General features: G+C 41.1%; 2 non-coding genes across 2 annotated transcripts; both read left to right on the top strand.

Moving 5' to 3' along the window:
• Positions 1–5,148: 5,148 nt before the first annotated feature.
• On the top strand, positions 5,149–5,254 carry LOC132604765 (small nucleolar RNA R71). Its single transcript, XR_009568866.1, has one exon. It is a non-coding gene; the product is annotated as a small nucleolar RNA R71 (small nucleolar RNA).
• A 17,622-nt stretch (positions 5,255–22,876) lies between these two features.
• Positions 22,877–22,982, top strand: LOC132604778 (small nucleolar RNA R71). The gene has a single exon (XR_009568878.1). It is a non-coding gene; the product is annotated as a small nucleolar RNA R71 (small nucleolar RNA).
• The last annotated feature ends 1,471 nt before the right edge of the window (positions 22,983–24,453 follow it).

The following is a 24,453-nucleotide window of genomic DNA, read 5'->3' as shown; positions in this document are numbered from 1 at the left end:
ATTATCTAATGTTAATATGAACATTCTTGAAGGTAGAAACGCGAGCATCGAAGGAGAACGATCAAATGATAGAATAGCTAAACAAAAGAGGTATGTAAGGCTAATCCTTTCCTCTTAAGGCATGACTCCTCTGGCATGAATCTTCCTATTTTTCCATAATCTTCCTAAATAACGGAAATTACGAGTCCATCACTATAAAGAGATACATACGCACATGATAAAGAAAAGAGATACGATACGAGCATGATAATGATGATGATGAGTTTAAGTATAGAGAATCCTCGAGTAATATACGATGTCCATGAGGTTTATGATCCTAATCACGGTTCCATTGATGCTTTTCCTTGTGTACACTCACCTTAAGGTGAGACATAATGATTATGATCACTCCATAATGCAATCGGGGGTTCACGACCTTATGTCACCCCGACATAGCCATAGTTACCTTTAAGTTCTAATGTATGTTTTGATGATAAATGTATAATGATGATAATTTATGATAAGGTCATGATGTGCCTATGAGATGTACAGCAATGTTTAGTCTATGATGTGCTCACGATGCTACAATTCCACCATGCCTAAATGGCCGGACATGTCACCGCAAAGGCGGGCTGCTTGTGATTCCACCGCGCTTAGAAGGCCGGACATGATAACCACTAGTGGGCGGCGTATGAGGTTTACCCGGACGCGGGTTAACGATGATGATTTACATATATATATATATATGATATGATGATACATGTACTACGAATATATATGATATATGCATGAAATGCATCCACTCTTAAAAGTTAAGTAGGTTGTATTTTCATCTTATGTCTTATGATTTCTCTGTTATGTTCATTTCATCCATGCCTTACATACTTAGTACAATGTTCGTACTGACGTCCGTTTTCTTTGGACACTGTGTTCATGGCCACAGGTAGGCAGGGAGGTGATCCAGACTTGTAGGAGCTACCAGCAGACTTTGAGAGCACTCCATTATTCCGGAGGTGCCATTGATTTATCCTTTTGTGTATATATATATATGTTTTGGGCATGACGGGGTCCTGTCCCATCTATATGTCTAGTACTCTACTAGAGGCTCGTAGATAGGTATGTGTGGGTAGCATGGTCTCATAATGTCCCTATTGTATGTACATTATTTTGATAGTTGAAGGGCTTATGCATATAAAGGTAATTATGTTTCCAAGTGAAAAATGGTTTTCCTATGATTTGAGTATAAGATTAATGAATCAACGCTTGATGAGTACGATGGGTAATGGTATGAGCGGTGCTCGGTAGTTAGCCCCGGGTACCCGTCATGGCCCCTAGTCAGGTCGTGACAAAAGTGGTATTAGAGTAGTTCAGTCCTAGGAAGTTTCTACGAGCCGTGTCTAGTAGAGTCTTGTTTATGGTGTGTTGCGCGCCACACGAATAAACAGGAGGCTACAGGGCATTTAGGAAAAATGACCATCTTTCATCTTAAGAGATCGTGCGATGGAGCCGTGTTATAAGATTATCTCCTCCCTAATAGTGTGCTGTGATTTCAGAAATTCCACCAAAGGGAAAAGTTACAGCTGCACAGAAGGGCAGGATTACGGTGAAAAGACGGGTAGAGAGAGCCACCAATGAATGTAGAAGAGGGCGAATCACATAATGAGGCCCCATCTAATACTTACTCCACTCCGCCCAATTTAGAAGAACAAGAGGGAGCTTCAGCTCCAGCTCCTATGCCTCCAGTTCCTCCACCGGCTACTTCGGGTCAACTAGTGACCGAGGCTATTCATCTATTGACGCAGTTAGTTGCCGCCCAGGCACAGCGGCAAGGTTCGGGTTCAAGCGACAGGACCGTTAGTACTAGAGCCCGTGATTTCATGAGTTTGAATCCTCCGGAGTTCTTTAGGTCAAAGCCGGATGAAGACCCGCAAAGTTTTATTGATGAAATGTTGAGAACGTTGAAGATTATTCATGCCTCCGAAACTGAATTTGTGGAGTTGGCATCGTATAGACTTCGGGATGTGGCGGTCTTATGGTACAATAATTGGATGCCATCAAGAAAAGAGAACACGCCTCCTCCCTTTTGGCAAGAATTTGTAGATGCCTTCATCCGCCACTATTTGCCACCCGAGGTCCGCCGAGCTAGAGCTGATAGATTTTTAAATTTGAAACAACGAAATATGAGTGCTCGGGAGTATAGCCTTCAGTTCAATTCATTGGCTAGATATGCCCCGACTATGGTGGCCGACATAGGAGATAGGGTGCACAAGTTTGTGAGTGTCTTAGGGCCACATTTATTTAAGGATAGTTTGATGGCTTCGTTGCAAGACAGAATGGATATTTCCCGCATTCAAGCCCATGCCCAGAAGTTAGAAGGATAACAACATCCACAAAAGGGTGATCGTTATATTGATAGAGGGCAAAGCAAGAGGGCCAGATCTATAGGGGCAGGTAGTGATGATAGAGGGGGATCGAGGTAGACATATCCTAAACACTCAGGCCAGTCAGCGACTAGTGCACCTCCATGATTTGCAGGTAGGAGATTTGACCGCTCCATTCCTTCAGGACAGGTCAGAGTTCGAGAGCTTCAGGTTCCCAGTTTAGGGGTGATTATAGTCAGAGGAGACCACCAGTTCCATGACGTAGTCAGTACAGAAAATTACATTCGGGGCCATGCCGCCAGGGCACAGATGCTTGTTATGTTTGTGGACAGGCTGGGCACTTGATGCGTGATTTTCCCTTGATGTATGGTAAAGGTGGGGTTCAACTCATTCTTGGCAGGCACAACAGTGATACCGCCCTTCTTAGGAACACATTGGACCAGGCTCACCTATTTACTATCAGCAATCGGGAAAACCACTCCTGCATCTAGCCATTTGATGATCTCTTTCTTGACTACCTCTTGCATATTCTCGTTTAGTCGCCTCTGATGCTCTACATTGGGTTTGCTGCCCTCCTCCAACTGAATTTTGTGCTCACAGATTCCAGATGGGATACCTCGAATATCTGCTATTGTCCAACCAATAGCACGCCTATACTCCCTCAACACCTTCAAAAGCTGCATACTCTGCCCCTCAGTCAATAAGGCTGAAACAATCACCGGTAATGTATTGTCGGGACCAAGGAACTCATATTTCTGGTGAGATGGGAGCTGCTTAAGCTCCAACTTAGATGGCTCAATGATCGAAGGCTTTGCTGGAGGAGTTGTTCTATTTTCCAGATCAAGACTCAGCTTCTTTGGGTGGTATGTATATAAGCCCAACCCAACAAGTGAGTTAACTGTCTCCTCATAGCCTTCCATGTCTTCAGCAACAAAATTCATCAGAATACCAGCTAAAGCCTCACCCAAACTCTCTTCTTCCATCTTGAACTCCATCGCTTCATCAACAACATCGAATGAATCAATTACTGAAATACTCTCGTAAGCACTTGGTAACTTCATCCCTTTGCTAGCCTGAAAAGTCACTTCTTCATTGTTGACTCGGAACTTGATTTCATTTTTCTCCGAATCCATCAAAGCCCTCCCTGTAGCAAGGAAAGGTCTGCCCAGAATGAGAGGAATGTCCCGATCAACAGCACAGTCAAGAATCACAAAATCAGCGGGCAACAAAAATTCACCAACCCGCACAATTACATCATCAACCACCCCAACAGGTCTTTTGATAGACCTATCAGCCATCTGCAACCTCATCGTAGTCGGCCTTGGCATCCCCAAACCTGATTGCTTATATATAGCAAGGGGCATCAAATTTATACTCACCCCATTATCACACAAAGCCGAGCAAAATTATGGTGCCAAATAGAACAAGGAATGGTGAACGCCCCAGGATCTCCCTTTTTCTGAACAGTTGTGGTTGAGATAATGGAACTCACAGTGTGAGTCAAACTCACGGTTTCATGTTGAACCGTCTTCTTCTTAGTCAGCAACTCCTTCAAATATTTCGCAAAACCGGGCATCTCCTTGACAGCTTCCAAGAAGGGAAAATTCAGAGATAACTGCTTCAGCTGATCATAAAACTTCTCAAACTTAGCATCTTCATTCTTCTTTACCAACCTCTGAGGAAAAGGAGTTGTATATTTGAAAAGTTGTGTCAAAGGGTGGAGAGCCCCTTTTACAGCCTGCTTGCTTGTGTTATCAGCTTCCCTCGCCATCTCTGGAATCTCAGCATCCTTCTTGTTAGTAGGAATCTCATCAGCAATAATGGGTGCTTCAGACTGCACCTCATTCTCTTCATCTATCGGCTCAAGATCAATCACCTTCTCAGCAGCCCCCTGTATTGTTTTACCACTTCTAGTAGTGATGGCAAATGCACAGTCTATACCGCCTCCCCCATTCTTGGGATTTTGAATAGTGTCACTTGGAAGTCCTCCCTTTTTAGGAGGGTGCTGCTCTCTAGAAATATCCCTCATCTGCGACTCAAGCTTTTGAATAGCCGCTGTATGAGAACCCACTGTTTCTGTCAGCCCAGATAAAGTCCTTTCAGACTTAGATTGATTTGCCACAATCTTCTCAAGCATTGCTTCAACTTTCGAACTACCCTGCTCTGATGACTGCCCTTTCGGTGGTATATAAGGATTGGAACTCTTGTTCCCAAAATTGTTGCTGTTGTTGTAGCTCCCTTGGTTCGCACCACCATAGTTGTTGTTGTAGTTCTCAGAGTTGTTGTAAGCACCTTGACCTTGCTGAGGTCTCCATTGATTCTTATTTTGATAGCCACCTTGGTAATTCTGTCTTTGATAACCCCCTTGAGATTTATTAACATAATTGGCATCTTCAACCTACGTGGGTGGCCCATCAAGGAATGGACCACCATGAGCATGGTACATCCCTTTTGGCAAAACTACATCATCCTCACAACCTTTACTTTTTTGATCTGAGATTCATCGAACTTCTTCATCAGCAAGGAAATATTTGTTGCAAGCTCTGCCAATATTTGCTGGGTATCCTGATTTTCCATCACTATATTCTGGAGCATAGAACTACCATATGGTACCACTTCAGCATTGTTTGAGTGCCAAGCCTGATTATGAGTTGTCAGCTTGTTAAGTATGGTGGTCACTCGTCGAAAGGTCTTGTTCATAAAATACCCATCAGCTGCATTGTTAGCTACTGACTGTGTCACTGGATCTAACCCTATGTAGAACTTCTCCATCAATATATTTTCCGGAAAACCATGATTCGGGCTCTTCTGCAAATACTCTTTGAACCTCTCCCAAGCTTCATATAGTTGTTCCCCCGGTCGCTGCTTGAATTCATAAATCTTGTCGCGAATCTCAGCCTTCTTGCTAGGGGGGTACCACTTTGTAAGAAAAATAGCTACCATTTCTGCCCATGAAGTAATCGAATTTCGGGGCAGCTTCTCGAACCATGTTCTTGCCTCCACAGCTAAGGAATATTTGAATAACCTCAACCGAATAACATCTTGTGGAACATTGTTCTGGATATGATTAGCACACACATCCACAAAATTCTGCAAATGACATTGAGGGTCATTCTCGGTAGAGTTCCGAAAGTATCCCTCAAGTTTCAACAGCTGGTATAAAGATGAGTCAATTTTCACTGTAGCAGCTCCAACTCGAGGTTGAACAATAGCAGATGCATAGTCCTCCTCTTGAACAAGTTCAGCAAAAATATTCTCATCATCAGATTCATTCGCCTGATTGTTCAACCGATTCACCTGATTACCAGCACGCTGATTCTGCTGATTTTGATTCATGTTCACCTAGTTTACACAGAGTAGAAAACAAGGTGTGATGGAATAAGCAAAAGACTTTAATCAAAGAAAACACTATTTAGTAAGTTCATAACCGTATTCCCCGGCAACGGCGCCAAAATTTGATACGCTCAAATTACACCTATTAATGGTATAACGCGGACGTTGTCAAATATAGTAACCCAATGAGGTTGGGGTCGAATCCCACCGGGAATATGGTGTGAAAAGGTTACTAAAGTCGTAGGTGCTAAGTTCTAGGTCTAATGTCTTAATCCGATAATTTGTGTAAAAGTTGGTTTTTCTATGACTAGTTGTTAAATTATTCCTTGGGTGACTATTTATGGTAAAATAAACTAAGGTTGTGTCCCCGTTAGATAGAGTGTATGATCATGGGTATTGATCTTGATATACTTGTAATGGATCATTATATGAATGCACTTAATCTCTATGTGAATCTCTACTATTTCCCAATAAATAAAGATTATATCTTTCTATGATTTTTCCAAATATAAGAAAGTGATTATGAAGAACGATTAATCATGCCAAGTAAATTCCTCTTATTCCTAAGTGAATTTATTAAACAAAGTTTAAAGCTTTGAGTTCTTGTTAATTATTCCCTAATTATTTTTCCAAATAAATTTAGGGTTTATGGCTTTAATCAATGTTTGCAACCATTAATTATGAATGAAGAATGAAGAATAACTAAACCCTAATAATCCATTATTTGTATATCAATCACAACCCAATCACAAAACACCCATCATTGGGTTCACAACCCTAGTAAGGGAATTTAGTTACTCATGACAAAGAACAAGAAATAAGAAATTGAAGAATTCATAATTGCTTACTTTGGAATAAAAAAGGAATTCGTAATACTTGAATTGATGTTTGAATCTTCAAAAACTAGAGAGAATTAATATCCTAAGTCAAGAGACAAAAATATAATGAATGCTGACTATTAAAACCCTACAATGACTATTTATAAGTTTTGAAAATACATAAGTTACAGATTTTGCACTTCAGTCCCGTCATGATGAAATACGGTCCGTAAATCACTTTACGGACTGTAAACATGGTTTACGCTCAACTCGTTCTCTCAGCTGTGTGCAACTTATCCTTCCAAAATACGGACCGTAAAGTGGTTTAAGGTCCGTAAACTGCTTGGTCGTCTTTCAATTTGCTAATCTCAGACTTCCTGCCAGATGCTTGAATGACTAAATACGTGATGGAATACGGACCGTAAACTGAAATACGGTCCGTAAACTCAGCTCGTAAATCACCATCTTCTCAGCTGGACATTCTGTCTCCAGGATCCTTTAACACGACCATGGAATACGGCCCGTATTGTAGAATACGGACCGTAAACTTCAATTTACGACCTGGTTCTGCACTTCAACTGTGATTGTGCCGAATCTGTTCCTTTACCTGAAAAACACTAAAAAACACATAAAATCACATAGGCTTGCTTAAAAACAAGTAAAACTTAGAGTCAAAAAGCGTCGATTGTGGCGTAAAACCACACCACATCAACACCCCCAACTTAAAGTATTTGCTTGTCCTCAAGCAGGCCATACCACACAACGACTCGATCTAACACTTAGATATCATAAAATAACAATGTCTACATAGGTTTTGACTTGGACTTTTGGCATGCATGTTTCCTTTCAACTGACCACCCCAACTGTAATTCGTAAAGCAATATACACACTTGAAGAACGTTATGACTAACCATGAAGCTTCTATACATGACATCACATTATCGAACATGCTTTTGTGCACACAAACGTTACTTTCAGCAGTCTCTTTATTTTGTTCAATTCTCATCCTTATGCCCTCACATAGACCAAAGAATTTCCCAACACACATATATACAACAAGAATGGGACGAAGATGAAAGAGAGGAGAAAACACTCACACTCACAAAGAAATTCATATCTACACATGCAAATACCATAGGCTTGCCCTTATTTTCTATGTTTTCATCCTAGGCTCATTCGGTTGTGATCACATTAGGACTTGTTTCGCCTTGTAATGTAGGCTTCGGGACGGGTAGGATACTTTTTGGGTATTAGTAACTCACCCTCCTTGACACTACAACATATCTTTACCTTGATTCGCCTCTTTTCTTTCCAACCCCTTTATTTTCTTTCACGTTTTTCGACCTCGATATGGTTTTATTCCTGTCCAACTAGCAATTATTTTTGTGTTTAAATTTTCTAATGATGATTTTTTTTTTTTTTTGGAATTTATTTAGTGTCAACTACCACATCGACTCTCTATTAGCAAATTCCACCACCCCCAACCTTTGTTCTTAACATCCACTTCACATTTGATTTACCCCCAACTTAGGCGCTTGGCCTCATCTATCTAGTAGCATCAAGGAGGGAACGGGTGCGAAGATGGGTAAATTTCACAACGGGTGAGGTTTCATTCGGCTAACCAAGAAAATGGTCAAAAAGGCTCAAAAAGGGACACTAGTGATATTTTCAGCTTTTGGAGAGGCTTATTTAGGCACAGTGACTTAACATAAAGAAAGCCTAAGATCATTTCACAACCAAACTAACTTTCGTATTTCAAACAAGACCAACCAGGCATGTTCTAGATTATACATGCGTAAACAGAATCAAACTAACGACTCACACTCACATCGGCATAAGGACAATCATTTTTACACTTGTGACCTCCTAAGTAATCATTCCTCACACACAACACCCCAATAATCACAATGTCGTATCAAGAATCAATCATGTCAGATAATAACTGTTCTAAGTATGCATTTTTCAAAAATTCTGAGGGGTCCAAATTTTCAACAAACTACAACACATGCCATCAGTTACAAAGTAACACCAAATAAGTCAAAATTATTCTATTCAACCTAAGCAACATCCTAAACATGCCAGTTTCAACAAAATAATACCCCCCTCAGGAAAAAAACTCTGGCAAAGAAAAGCCGAGGGGGTTCCTAAACACCTATTTACACTATTCTACTATCAATTAGTCCCACCCCCAACTCAAGAATCAAGCACTGTCTCAGTGCTTCAGTTATAAGAATGAGGGAAAGGAAATGGTACCTTGGTGCTGTGAGCACCTCATGACTGGCCCGCCGCATCCGGCGGTTGACTGGAGGACTCTCCTGGTTGGCGCTGCGGCTCAACTAGTGACTGAAAGATCGCCTGCTGCAGGTCCTCCTTTTCACTCCTCTTTAATCTGCTAGCCAACTCCTTCGGGGCCTCAGATGAGTCAATGACCCTTTTTCCAGTATTGCGAACAGAGGGTTCGGCCTCCTCCGTCTCCTCAGAATCCAGCAAGTCCAGCACCTTGAATGTGGTACGCAAAATGGGTTGTGGTGCTGGTGCTGGTGTGGCTATCATCCCATGGCCCTTGAGTGTTTAAAGCTCCTTTCTCAGCTTCTCTAACTCACTCCTCAAGGAACTATACTCCCCTCCGGGTGCGGTCTACTCTCGAGTCAACAATCTCGATTCAAAGCTGTCGAGCCTAGCCTGATACACCTCGTGCTTTCTCTGAAACTCAGCACGGATCTCTGTGGTTGCCTCAGTAACCAGCTGCTGCACTATTTTCTTCACCGTCGGCCTGAATTGTATCAATATTTTGTCTACTTGTCTTTCGGTCCGCACCGCTTTAATTGCAATCTGGCTGTAGTTAGCAGGACTGAAGTGCAGCAATCCCAGCTCTGGATCAGCAGGCTCGGCTGTCGCAGCAGCAGTGGCGGACCCCGAAGTATGATCCTGTGTGGCCGGAGGTAGTGGTGGGGGTCTTGCCTCAGAACTACCAAGTGTGGCAGCGGCCTCCTGAGCATGGACAGTCCCATAAACACCTGTCGTGGTAACCTCAGGCCCAGTAGTATCAGCACCCAACTCGGACCTTACTGGATCAATCCCATAAGCACGGCTCGGACTTAACTCTAACTGAGTGTCGTCATCATCATCGGACTGATCTGCCTCCCGGTCCTTTCTTCTTACCGGCTTGTTTTTTCTCCAATCCCCCACATGTGCGGCAGTAATGGTACCGTCCCACTTTGGAAGCGGAATTATTCTGTCCCGTCGACACAATGTCGTGATAAGGCACGGAAAGACCATCTTCTGGTTTGGCTTGTGTGCCCGGACATGCAGCTCCTCAGCTATCAATTCCCCAATATCCATCGGGTATCTCGACATGAAGGAGGAAATAGTGACTGCCTGATTGGTGGAAAGGGTATTATCTGCCTGTGTTGGAGTGATCCGATACCGCAGCAAAGTCCACCAAAATTTGGCCTCCGTGGACAAACAGCTTTTAGTGATCTTGACCTTCCCATCGTTAGTCCATTTCTGCTCATGTGGCTCAGATGTGATAAGTGCTGCAGTCCATTCCCTGACGGATTTGTTGTCCTTCCTGTCTCGTTTGTCTAAGAACAGGCTCAGATCAGTGGGAGCCACAAAGTCATCACCAAACAGGACCCTGTTGATCGCTTTGGCGGAGATATCTGTTATACCCCGTATTTTTCGCGTTCGGATAGTTTGAGATAATTGTGACAAGTTAAGGACAAGATTATAATTTGACCTTGTTTGGTACATAAGTTGGTTATGAAAATTTTGGATGTGGAAATATGAGGAAAGGCTAAGGGTAAGAAGGTAAATTCACAAAGTGACTCAAGAAGATATTGGGAAAGTCTAAGGGCAAAATTGGAATTAGCAAATTATGTATTCATGAAAAAAAAAAAAAAAAAAAAGAAAAGGAAAAAGAAAATAAAAATAAGGGACATGTGCCATGCACATGGATGTGAGCCATGTCCCACATGACCTTAATATATGGCACATGAATGGAATTTCATCACATTTGAATTTGGAAAATTCAAGAAACTTGAAGAGGAGAAAATAGAGAAAGAAGAAGAAAAGACCATGGCCATTTCGGCCAAGAGGAGGGGTTTTACCCCTATGAAATTTTGTCCCAAAAATTGATTTCTTCATGTATTCCTACTAATTCAAGAGTCCTCTTCAACGTGGTATAATTGTTGAAGCAAGAAAATCATCCTTTGTTGCAAAATCACAACCTTAGTCAAGTGAAGAAGTTAGAAGGAAAAGGTATGATTTAATTCCTTTTTATATGTTATGAAGGGTTCATTTATGTTGTAGTAAGTGGAAATGGAAGAAAATCATGAAACCATGCAAGTTGGAAGCTTGGCCGTGTGTGTGCATGTTGTGTAGAAAAGATGAACTAAATTTTATATGGTGATTTGGTTGTTGTTGATAAGTATTCTATGATGAAAATGAGAATTTGATGGTTCAAGTTGGAGTTGAGATTAGTATGTGTAGCCGTGTGTGTGTGTTGTGTGTAGGAATGATGAAATAATTTTATGTAGTATTTTGGTTGTTGTCATTATGTATTTTATGATGGGAATGAAAGTGGTAAGGTGCAAATTATGATTGTCATTAATGAAATTGGAAGGTAAGAATGAATTATGAATGTTTATGTTGAGAAATGGGAAGTTTAGGTGAATTACGGTTTTGGTGGAAAGTTGAACATTTTTGTATATCTTATGAATATTTTGCGGAAATGGTATGGAATGCTCCCAATTTGCATTGTAATGATCGTGATTGATGATGAATATGAAAATAGTAAGATTGGTTTGGAAGTGTGAAGTCGGAATGAAGGATATTGTGTTATGTCGGAAAGATGGCTAGTTATGCCATATTATGTGTTTTGTAGTACTTGTTGTTGTTATTGATGTTGTTGTTGGGTTGTTATGGATTGTTTTGGCTACGTTAAACTTTTGGGGATGTTGAATTTATAGGGCAAATGCTGCTGGAATTTCGGTAGACAAATATGAATCTAAATTGAATTCTTAAAAAGTTCACAACTCACATTTGGCACTTATGACCATTTGTAGATTTTGAGCGAAACGAGAATTGAACTTGGACGAGCGTAAGGCGCAATCAAGGTATGTAAGGCTACCCTATTCCTTCTTTTGGCATGTCCTAGGTATACTAGGTCGATACTTGAGCCTCGGGGGCAATTCTGTTCATAGAAATCCAAAAGTGAATTTGAGCACTATTCATTCAATCTAATTGAACTATAAATCTCATGTTTTGGTCGAAAGGAAATCAAACGTCCGAAACTTTTGTAAATGTAATCAAGTCGACTCGAAACTTCCTTGGATGACTCTATAGACCCTAATGTCCATGATTCATGTCCGTCGCCTCGACTTGATCCGAGGTGGACCCACTACTCCCGAATCTTCCCCTATTGTTCTATCTGGCTTAATTTCGTAAAATAATTAAAGGAAACTCTTGGTTGTTTTATTATCCCATTGAGTCCTTAATCTATATTTTGATATGTGCACGCGATCTTATAAGTTATATTTGGTCTGATTCGTAAGACATCCAGAAGGAATTCGCTTCTAAAGTGCTATCTAATATGTTCCGAGTCTGCCTATGATTCTGACTTATATGGGTAGAAGTATGTTTGACATGACCCATTTTACGACATGATCGAGTAACGAAATAAGTATAAAGAATTTGTGTCAGAAAGAATATTACGAGTCATATTTCCCCCAACTTTCGTGAAGCATGTTTTTTACAGAAAATTTTGTAAGCATGATAACACGAATGATGGTTTCACCGAAGCTTGATATGTTACGATACGTACACATGATTTCGGAAGTTTATTTAATTTCATCCATATGAGGTTAGCACGATACGTAAAGACCTATTTGATATGTTCCTTAGTTGTTAATAAAGAAAATAAGTGATATAATTAATACCTTGATATGTAGTGGTGTGTGCGTATGAATCTAAGTTGTACCCGAGTTGCTCTATACGTCATCCGAAAAATAGCTGATACGACTAGTACTTCGGTTTTGCAAAGATTGACTTCCGAAACATTTATGGAGCGTTCCGTACTTCGAACGCTCGTAACTTTCGTATGCTAGTTCCGATTGACCCGAAGCTTGTTTCTAGACCTCCAGATGCCGATAATGTGTTTGCATATAAGTATGTTTGTATCTCAGGTCTTCATTGTGTGCATGTGGTTTCGCACTAATCTGTTCGTGCAAGCTTTGATTTGGACTTCACTGAGCCCGGGCCAGGACATGTTCTCGTGCGTATTTCTCTGCATTATTCACCGCGTCCCTCTCACTTGCGGGCCGGGGCATGTTATGTATGATATGATGACATTATGATATGATGACGGGGTGGTGGCCAGGATGGCACAATCACCGCGTCCCGCAAAAGAGGGCCGGGGCACGTTACATGCATATATGATACATGATATTGGCATATATGATACATGACATTGGCATACATGACACATGACATTGGCATACATGATTCCATTTACCGCGTCCCTCACTGAGGGTCGGGGCACGTTATATGCATACATGATACATATGATTCACCGCGTCCCTTACTGAGGGCCGGGGCACGTTATATGCATTTATGATATATGATTCACCGCGTCCCTCACGGGAGGGCCGGGGCACGTTATATGCATATGTGATACATGATTTCGACATGCATGATCTGTGGTTGGAAAGTCAGCGTTTGGACAAATCTGTACGTTCTGTATCCCTTGACATATGACGTTATCTGTGTTTGGAAAGTAACCAGTTTGGTACTTTGTACTTTCTGCACTCCTTCTGACAGATGACATCAGTATACATGATTGGCAGTCTGAGCAATAAGCACCCCGGTATTTTGACTAGTGTACACTCTCTTTGTACTGTAAATTTCGATTGTGATTCTGTCTGTTATACTTCTGTACTTCTGATTCCGACTATGACTTTGCTTACTGTATTCTGCCTTACATACTCAGTACATATTCCGTACTGACCCCCTTTCTTCGGGGGCTGCGTTTCATGCCGCGCAGGTACTCCCAGATGAGTTGAAGACATTATAGAAGATGTTCCAGCGAAGATGGCAAACTCCATTTGCTCCTGGAGGACTGCCGAGTCAGAAGTATATGTGATATGGTTTCTGGTTAATGTTAGAGACTTTGCAGACAGAGTCGTGGGTATGGTATGTTGGTTTAGTAAGCGGCTTCATCAGCCGACGTGTCAGTTTGTATTATAATATGAATTCTATATAATCACAGATTTAGTTGAATTTGATAAGCAAAGAAAAAAAAAATTTTGGGAGCCTTAATATGTATGTCATGCTTATTTGACTTAACAAGTCCGGAAAGATCATGTATGAAATAAGAGTATGTGGGTTCGCTCGGCTCCGGATATGGGGTCGGGTGCCCATCACACCCTAGGGAACCAAGGTGTGACAAAGTGGTATCAGAGCAGGTCTGTCCTAGGAGTTGTCTGCAAAGTCGTGTCCGGTAGAGTTCTGTTTATGGTGTGTAGCGCGCCACATTTATAAACAGTAGACTACGGGGCATCTGGGGAAGTTACTCTTCTTTCACATCTGAGATCGTGCTATAGAGCCAAGTCATAGGGAACGGGATTCCTCATCCTGATTTTTGGTTGCAGCAGAAGAATGACATCGATAGAAGGAAGTAATTGATGATGTTAGGAAATACAAAGCACGCAGGTAAGCGCGGATATGAAGGATATGTGTCAGGTAAGATATTGAAATACGATTGAAATACGAGTTGAAGGTTAAAAGAGAAGATGAACAAGAAAGTGTAACAAATGCAGTTTGAGCTGTGCATACGAGGTATGTTCGTCATTTTCGTATTGTTGTTGATATTGGGAGCCCTGTGAGGCCGTGATATGACATGATATTCATATATGTATGTTGGCCCTGTGGGGTACTGTTGGTATTCTCTGCGTACAGGTTTTGAGATAGTAATAGTTACAGAGGAAACTCTGCCGGAACTTTCCCAGATTGTAATACGACTTGAAAGGTCATGCCGACAGTAATGATATGATCTGACTAAGCTACAAGTACGGCTGATATCGAGAAGGAAGTAATAGTATGCGTAAGATAAGAGGAGGGAGGGGTAAAAATGGTAAATGTGAAGGAAAAGACGTGTTACGGGGTGTCCCGGAGTCTGTAAAGCTTTGATTTGTCCCAGATTATGTAGTAAGGGACATACGAGGAAGTGGACGTGATTATATCAGCGTTAAGGCACCGAGACGCACCAAGGTTTCGAGGTTAAGCGTGCTCAGGTGGGAGCAATCTCAGGATGGGTGACCCCCCCTGGGAAGTATGCAAGAAATTCTACATATATTCCAGTATAAGAGACGAAAGGAAAGTTAAAGTAGCCTGAGTGAAATTAGAATATACGAGATGGTTGGAGACCATAAAAGGCCACGCAGCATGCAATCGGTTAGATTAGAGAAGAGACAGTGAGATTTCATAAAGTTCCACATCTATTATATCGGACAGAGGGCTTAATATATGGTTAACCCCTGGAGATTTGACCAGAAGGAATTAAGAATACAAGTAAGTCTTAACGCAGCAATTTCTCTTAAACTGACGAGCAAACTAAGCGTGTCATCTAGACGCTAAAGGATAAGCTATGAGTTCGTGTCATTGATTTTGGAGGCAGCGAAAATTGATACTCGTCACTTGTTAAGTCTACGGGTAATAATAATAACGGCCATGCTAGCATTCAGAAGACACCGCTTAAGGCTCTATATGGTAAGAAATGCGCGTCATAAATTAGCTAATTTAATAGTGACAGGGCTAAATTATTTGGCACAGATATAATTCAACAGACAATTGATTAAGTGAAACTTATCCGGGAACGATCATTAGCGACTTAGAGCCGACAGAATCATGTACAGGTGATCGGTGTCGATGCTTAGAACTCCGGATTGGTAGCTGGGCATTTTTGAAAATATCACCCATGAGAAGTGCTATGAGAAAAACTTAGCCCGAGGTGTATTGGACCTTATCAGATCATTCGTGACGTAGGCAAGTTGCCTATGAATCAGATTTACCATCGGATTTAGGAACGGTGTATCTAGTGTTCCGCATGTCTATGCTTCACAAATACATTGTGACCCCTATAATATTCCCCGTGGAGGGGTATTCAAGTGATAGAGAAGCTGTCCTACGAGGAACGGCCAATAGTGGTCCAAATTTGGTAGGAAAGAAAAACTGCACGACAAGGATGTGGCTCCCATTAAGGTACCGTTTGGAGAAATAGTGGTAAATAAAAGGTGACTTAAGGAATTCAAGGGAAATAAAGAAGAATAAGTACCCCAACTGGTTCCTATACCTACAGATAATCTGAATTCCTTATTTGATTATGTTGATTAATGCACGAGTTGTGTGTGATAACTGCAAAAAGGGAACTTCCCCATAAATACTTATGAGTCCCTATAAGGCTAGTTTAACATTCGAGGACGAATGTTCTAAAGGGGGGAAGGATGTTATACCCCGTATTTTTCGCGTTCGGATAGTTTGAGATAATTGTGACAAGTTAAGGACAAGATTATAATTTGACCTTGTTTGGTACATAAGTTGGTTATGAAAATTTTGGATGTGGAAATATGAGGAAAGGCTAAGGGTAAGAAGGTAAATTCACAAAGTGACTCAAGAAGATATTGGGAAAGTCTAAGGGCAAAATTGGAATTAGCAAATCATGTATTCATGAAAAAAAAAAAAAAGGAAAAAGAAAATAAAAATAAGGGACATGTGCCATGCACATGGATGTGAGCCATGTCCCACATGACCTTAATATATGGCACATGAATGGAATTTCATCACATTTGAATTTGGAAAATTCAAGAAACTTGAAGAGGAGAAAATAGAGAAAGAAGAAGAAACGACCATGGCCATTTCGGCCAAGAGGAGGGGGTTTTACCCCTATGAAATTTTGTCCCAAAAATTGATTTCTTCATGTATTCCTACTAATTCAAGAGTCCTCTTCAACGTGGTATAATTGTTGAAGCAAGAAAATCATCCTTTGTTGCAAAATCACAACCCTAGTCAAGTGAAGAAGTTAGAAGGAAAAGGTATGATTTAATTCCTTTTTATATGTTATGAAGGGTTCATTTATGTTGTAGTAAGTGGAAATGGAAGAAAATCATGAAACCATGCAAGTTGGAAGCTTGGCCGTGTGTGTGCATGTTGTGTAGAAAAGATGAACTAAATGTTATATGGTGATTTGGTTGTTGTTGATAAGTATTCTATGATGAAAATGAGAATTTGATGGTTCAAGTTGGAGTTGAGATTAGTATGTGTAGCCGTGTGTGTGTGTTGTGTGTAGGAATGATGAAATAATTTTATGTAGTATTTTGGTTGTTGTCATTATGTATTTTATGATGGGAATGAAAGTGGTAAGGTGCAAATTATGATTGTCATTAATGAAATTGGAAGGTAAGAATGAATTATGAATGTTTATGTTGAGAAATGGGAAGTTTAGGTGAATTACGGTTTTGGTGGAAAGTTGAACATTTTTGTATATCTTATGAATATTTTGCGGAAATGGTATGGAATGCTCCCAATTTGCATTGTAATGATCGTGATTGATGATGAATATGAAAATAGTAAGATTGGTTTGGAAGTGTGAAGTCGGAATGAAAGATATTGTGTTATGTCGGAAAGATGGCTAGTTATGCCATATTATGTGTTTTGTAGAATCCTATGTGAATATGAAAGTGTTATACTAGTTCTTGAACCTCAATTCTATTCCTTAGCTATGACACTAGTTTCTAAAAGACTTCAAAGCATATTAGTCGGCGGTTATAATGTCCATGATTTCATTCTATGCTCTCTCTTAAGGCTATTTTCCGTTGGTAGTCTCGCCTTAAAATACTCGTTCCTTCAAGGTGAGACAAAGTGACCATGATTATTCCATAATGTAATCAGAGGTCACCGACCTTACGTCACTCCGATGGACACATGACTTTCTTTGGGCTCTCATGCATGCCAATTGAATATGTATATGTATATGTATATGAGGAAAAGGGGAAGGGCCACTGTTACATCACCACCTGATTCAGCTGGATTTCGTCCCGGACGCGGGATATGGGAGAGCCGGATACGGCGTCTGTATATGTTATATATATTTATATATGATATGTTGGGACACTGTTGGGGAGGGGGGTGGGAGAGCCGATGTACTCGGCGTCTGTAAATGTGAATAAAGGATACCGTTTTCTGAAACGTTCTGTTTTCTGTACATGTAAATAAGAAGTACTGTTTTCTGAAAAAAAAGACTAAGCATGCATGGCATCTGCCTGAAAGGCATTCATATATACAGGTTATTTCTGTCCCAAGATAAGCTCCATATGTCTACTCCGTTATTATTCATACTGTATATTCCTTTATTATGTCACTATTCATGCCTTACATACTCAGTACATTACTCGTACTGACCCCCCTTCTTCGGGGGCTGCGTTCATGTCACGCAGGTACACCAGCTGAGCCACAGTTATCATAGAAGATGTTCCAGCGGAGTTGGCGGGCTCCACTTGTTCTGGAATGCTGCCGAGTCAGAGTATATGAGCTATGGTGTCTGTTCAATGTTACAGACTTTGCAGACAGAGTCATGAGTATAGAGTGCCAGCTTGGTAGACGGCTTCAACCGTCACAATGTTATTACGTTTCATGTCGCGGGTCCCATATGATGATAGACCTTACTTATGAAAAAAAAAGAAAAAAAAATTGACAGCTTACTATGTATTTTATTCTTAATTGATCCACGAGTTTATATGTGTAATAAGAGTCAGCGGGTTCGCTCGGCTCCAGATATGGGGTCGGGTGCCCATCACACCCTAGGGAGATCGGGGTGTGACAACATCGCTTTGTGTTCAAGTTCAACCGGCAAGTGACAAGCTTTCCCGAATACAAGCTTGAAGGGTGAAGTCCCAATTGGAGTCTTGAAGGCAGTCTGGTATGCCCATAGAGCATCATCGAGCTTGCGGGCCCAATCAGTTCTATTGGCATTCACTATCTTTGCTAGAATACTTTTGATCTCCCTATTGGACACTTCAACCTGTCCACTTGTCTGAGGGTGATAAGGCGTTGCCACCCTATGCTTTACACCATAATTATCCATCAGTCCCGCGAACGCTTTATTGCAAAAGTGGGATCTACCATCGCTGATTATCGCCCTCGGAGTACCAAAACGAGTAAATATGTTCTTCTTAAGGAACCCCATAACACTCTTGGCCTCATTATTGGGTAAAGCCACCGCTTCTACCCATTTTGACACATAATCCACAGCTACCAAGATGTATTTCATTCCACCAGAACTCACAAAAGGTCCCATGATGTCAATCCCCCATACATCAAACACTTCCACCTCCATAACAAAATTCATAGGCATCTCTTGCCTTCTGCCGATATTCCCTTGCCTTTGACATTGATCACAGGACCGCACCAAAAGATTAGCATCATGAAAAATAGTCGGCCAGTAATACCCGCACTCAAGTACCTTGGCTGCAGTCCAGTTTCCACTATGATGACCCCTAACAGGAGAGTCATGGCATGCCTTTAGAATTGCCATCACTTCACTTTCCGGAACACAACGCCGAATAATGTTATCAGCGCATGTTCGGAACAAATAAGGCTCGTCCCAATAGTACTGTCGAGCATCCCGCAAGAATTTCTTCTTTTGATAAGTTTTGATATCATCGGGAACTATACCTGTCACCAAATAATTGGCAATATCGGCACACCAAGGTGCTACCTCCATCGAAACCGCCAACACCCTTTCATCTGGAAAAACATCATCGATATCAAGCTCATCAGAAGGTCTCCCAGCTTGTTCAAGCTGACAGAGATGGTCAGCCACCTGGTTTTCAATGCCCTTTCGGTCTTTCACCTCGAAGTCAAACTCTTTCAGCAAGAGCACCCATCTAATCAGTCGCGGCTTTGCTTCCTTTTTTGCCATAAGGTATCTCAAGGCTGTATGATCAGTATACACCACAACTTTGGACCCCAACAAGTAGGCTCGAAATTTTTCGAAGGCAAACACAATGGCAAGTAGCTCTTGCTCTGTCACTGTTTAATTCATCTGTGCAGCATTCAGCGTTCTGCTAGCATAATAGATCGGGTGCATAATTTTATTGTGCCTCTGCCCAAGCACTGCACCTATTGCAAAACCACTAGCATCACACATCAGTTCAAATGGTAGGGACCAGTCAGGAGCAACAATAATAGGAGCAGTAGTGAGATGCTCTTTTAATTCCTCAAACGCCTTCGGGAACTTTTCATCAAACACAAATTTAGCCTCTTTTTCAAGAAGCTTGCACAAGGGATTTGCAACTTTAGAGAAATCTTTGATGAAGCGCCTGTAGAACCCAGCATGTCCCAAGAAACTTCGGACACCTTTGACTGAGATAGGTGGAGGAAGCTTTGAAATCACATCAATTTTTGCTTGATCGACCTCGATCCCCTTTTCAGAGATTTTCTGACCGAGGACGATTCCTTCCTTCACCATAAAATGGCATTTCTCCCAATTCAGCACCAGATTGGTCTCCTCACACCTTTTCAGCACTTGACCCAAATGGCCAAGACAATCTTTAAATGAGTCACCCACCACGGAAAAATCATCCATGAACACCTCCACCATGTCGGAGAAAATTGACATCATGCACCTCTGAAAGGTGGCTGGTGCATTACACAACCCAAAAGGCATCCGGCTAAATGCAAATGTCCCATAAGGACAAGTGAAAGTGGTCTTCTCCTGATCTTCCAGAGCAATGTTGATCTGGTTGTAGCCCGAATACACATCGAGGAAACAATAGTAAGAACGCCCTGCTAACCTGTTAAGCATCTGATCAATGAAGGGCATAGGAAAGTGGTCCTTGCAAGTGGCTGTATTGAGCTTGCGGTAATCCATGCAAACTCTCCATCCGGTGACAGTTCTAGTCGGGATCAACTCATTCTTGGCAGGCACAACAGTGATACCGCCCTTCTTAGGAACACATTGGACCGGGCTCACCCATTTACTATCAGCAATCGGGAAAACCACTCCTGCATCTAGCCATTTAATGATCTCTTTCTTGACTACCTCTTGCATATTCTCGTTTAGTCGCCTCTGATGCTCTACATTGGGTTTGCTGCCCTCCTCCAACTGAATTTTGTGCTCACAGATTCCAGATGGGATACCTCGAATATCTGCTATTGTCAAACCAATAGCACGCCTATACTCCCTCAACACCTTCAAAAGCTGCATACTCTGCTCCTCAGTCAATAAGGCTGAAACAATCACCGGTAATGTATTGTTGGGACCAAGGAACTCATATTTCTGGTGAGATGGGAGCTTCTTAAGCTCCAACTTAGGTGGCTCAATGATCGAAGGCTTTGCTGGAGGAGTTGTTCTATTTTCCAGATCAAGACTCAGCTTCTTTGGGTGGTATGTATATAAGCCCAACCCAACAAGTGAGTTAACTGTCTCCTCATAGCCTTCCATGTCTTCAGCAACGAAATTCATCAGAATACCAGCTAAAGCCTCACCCAAACTCTCTTCTTCCATCTTGAACTCCATCGCTTCATCAACAATATTGAATGAATCAATTACCGAAATACTCTCGTAAGCACTTGGTAACGTCATCCCTTTGCTAGCCTGAAAAGTCACTTCTTCATTGTTGACTCGGAACTTGATTTCATTTTTCTCTGAATCCATCAAAGCCCTCCCTGTAGCAAGGAAAGATCTGCCCAGAATGATAGGAATGTCCCGATCAACAGCACAGTCAAGAATCACAAAATCAGCGGGCAACAAAAATTCACCAACCCGCACAATTACATCATCAACCACCCCAACAGGTCTTTTGATAGACTTATCAGCCATCTGCAACCTCATCGTAGTCGGCCTTGGCATCCCCAAACCTGATTGCTTATATATAGCAAGGGGCATCAAATTTATACTCACCCCATTATCACACAAAGTGCGAGCAAAATCATGGTGCCCAATAGAACAAGGAATGGTGAACGCCCTAAGATCTCCCTTTTTCTGAACAGTTGTGGTTGAGATAATGGAACTCACAGTGTGAGTCAAACTCACGGTTTCATGTTGAACCGTCTTCTTCTTAGTCAGCAACTCCTTCAAATATTTCGCAAAATCGGGCATCTCCTTGACAGCTTCCAAGAAGGGAAAATTCAGAGATAACTACTTAAGCTGATCATAAAACTTCTCAAACTTAGCATCTTCATTCTTCTTTACCAACCTCTGAGGAAAAGGAGTTGTATATTTGAAAAGTTGTGTCAAAGGGTGGAGAGCCCCTTTTACAGCCTGCTTGCTTGTGTTATCAGCTTCCCTCGCCATCTCTGGAATCTCAGCATCCTTCTTGTTAGTAGGAATCTCATCAGCAATAATGGGTGCTTCAGACTGCACCTCATTCTCTTCATCTATCGGCTCAAGATTAATCACCTTCTCAGCAGCCCCCTGTATTGTTTTACCACTTCTAGTAGTGATGGAAAATGCACGGTCTATACCGCCTCCCCCATTCTTGGGATTTGGATTAGTGTCACTTGGAAGTCCTCCCTTTTTAGGAGGGTGCTGCTCTCTAGAAATATCCCTCATCTGCGACTCAAGCTTTTGAATAGCCGCTGTATGAGAACCCACTGTTTCTGTCAGCCCAGATAAAGTCCTTTCAGACTTAGATTGATTTTCCACAATCTTCTCAAGCATTGCTTCAACTTTCGATCTACCCTGCTCTGATGACTGCCCTTTCGGTGGTATATAAGGATTGGAACTCTTGTTCCCAAAATTGTTGCTGTTGTTGTAGTCCCTTGGTTCGCACCACCATAGTTATTGTTGTAGTTCTCAGAGTTGTTGTAAGCACCTTGACCTTGCTGAGGTCTCCATTGATTCTGATTTTGATAGCCACCTTGGTAATTCTGTCTTTGATAACCCCCTTGAGAGTTATTAACATAATTGGCATCTTCAACCTGCATGGGTGGCCCATCAAGGAATGGACCATCATGATCATGGTACATCCCTTTTGGCAAAACTACATCATCCTCACAACATTTACTTTTTTGATCTGAGATTCATCGAACTTCTTCGTCAGCAAGGAAATATTTGTTGCAAGCTCTGCCAATATTTGCTGGGTATCCTGATTTTCCTTCACTATATTCTGGAGCATAGAACTACCATATGGTACCACTTCAGCATTGTTTGAGTGCCAAGCCTGATTATGAGTTGTCAGCTTGTTAAGTTTGGTGGTCACTCGTCGAAAGGTCTTGTTCATAAAACACCCATCAGCTACATTGTTAGCTACTGACTGTGTCACTGGATCTAACCCTATGTAGAACTTCTCCATCAATATATTTTCCGGAAAACCATGATTCGGGCTCTTCTGCAAATACTCTTTGAACCTCTCCCAGGCTTCATATAGTTGTTCCCCCGGTCGCTGCTTGAATTCATAAATCTTGTCGCGAATCTCAGCCTTCTTGCTAGGGGGGTACCACTTTGTAAGAAAACAGCTACCATTTCTGCCCATGAAGTAATCGAATTTCGGGGCAGCTTCTCGAACCATGTTCTTGCCTCCCCAGCTAAGGAATATTTGAATAACCTGAACCGAATAACATCTTGTGGAACATTGTTCTGGATATGATTAGCACACACATCCACAAAATTCTACAAATGACGTTGAGGGTCATTCTCGGTAGAGTTCCGAAAGTATCCCTCAAGTTTCAACAGCTGGTATAAAGATGAGTCAATTTTCACTGTAGAAGCTCCAACTCGAGGTTGAACAATAGCAGATGCATATTCCTCCTCTTGAACAAGTTCAGCAAAAATATTCTCATCATCAGATTCATTCGCCTGATTGTTCAACCGATTCACCTGATTACCAGCATGCTGATTCTGCTGATTTTGATTCATGTTCACCTAGTTTACACAGAGTAGAAAACAAGGTGTGATGGAATAAGCAAAAGACTTTAATCAAAGCAAACACTATTTAGTAATTTCATAACCGTATTCCCCGGCAATGGCGCCAAAATTTGATACGCTCAAATTACACCTATTAATGGTATAACGCGGACGTTGTCAAATATAGTAACCCAACGAGGTTGGGGTCGAATCCCACCGGTAATATGGTGTGAAAAGGTTACTAAAGTCGTAGGTGCTAAGTTCTAGGTCTAATGTCTTAATCCGATAATTTGTGTAAAAGTTGGTTTTTCTATGACTAGTTGTTAAATTATTCCTTGGGTGACTATTTATGGTAAAATAAACTAAGGTTGTGTCCCCGTTAGATAGAGTGTATGATCGTGGGTATTGATCTTGATATACTTGTAATGGATCATTATATGAATGCACTTAATCTCTATGTGAATCTCTACTATTTCCCAATAAATAAAGATTATATCTTTCTATGATTTTCCCAAATATAAGAAAGTGATTATGAAGAACGATTAATCATGCCAAGTAAATTTCTCTTATTCCTAAGTTAATTTATTAAACAAAGTTTAAAGCTTTGAGTTCTTGTTAATTATTCTTACCAACCCTAATTATTTTTCCAAATAAATTTAGGGTTTATGGCTTTAATCAATGTTTGCAACCATTAATTATGAATGAAGAATGAAGAATAACTAAACCCTAATAATCCATTATTTGTATATCAATCACAACCTAATCACAAAACACCCATCATTGGGTTCACAACCCTAGTAAGGGAATTTAGTTACTCATGACAAAGAACAAGAAATAAGAAATTGAAGAATTCATAATTGCTTACTTTGGAATAAAAAAGGAATTCGTAATACTTGAATTGATGTTTGAATCTTCAAAAACTAGAGAGAATTAATATCCTAAGTCAAGAGACAAAAATATAATGAATGCTGACTATTAAAACCCTACAATGAATATTTATATGTTTTGAAAATACATAAGTTACAGATTTTGCACTTCAGTC

Source organism: Lycium barbarum, chromosome 7 (genome assembly GCF_019175385.1).
Source record: "Lycium barbarum isolate Lr01 chromosome 7, ASM1917538v2, whole genome shotgun sequence".
NCBI classification, from domain to species: domain Eukaryota; kingdom Viridiplantae; phylum Streptophyta; class Magnoliopsida; order Solanales; family Solanaceae; genus Lycium; species Lycium barbarum.
This window is presented reverse-complemented; position numbering and strand designations above follow the sequence as displayed.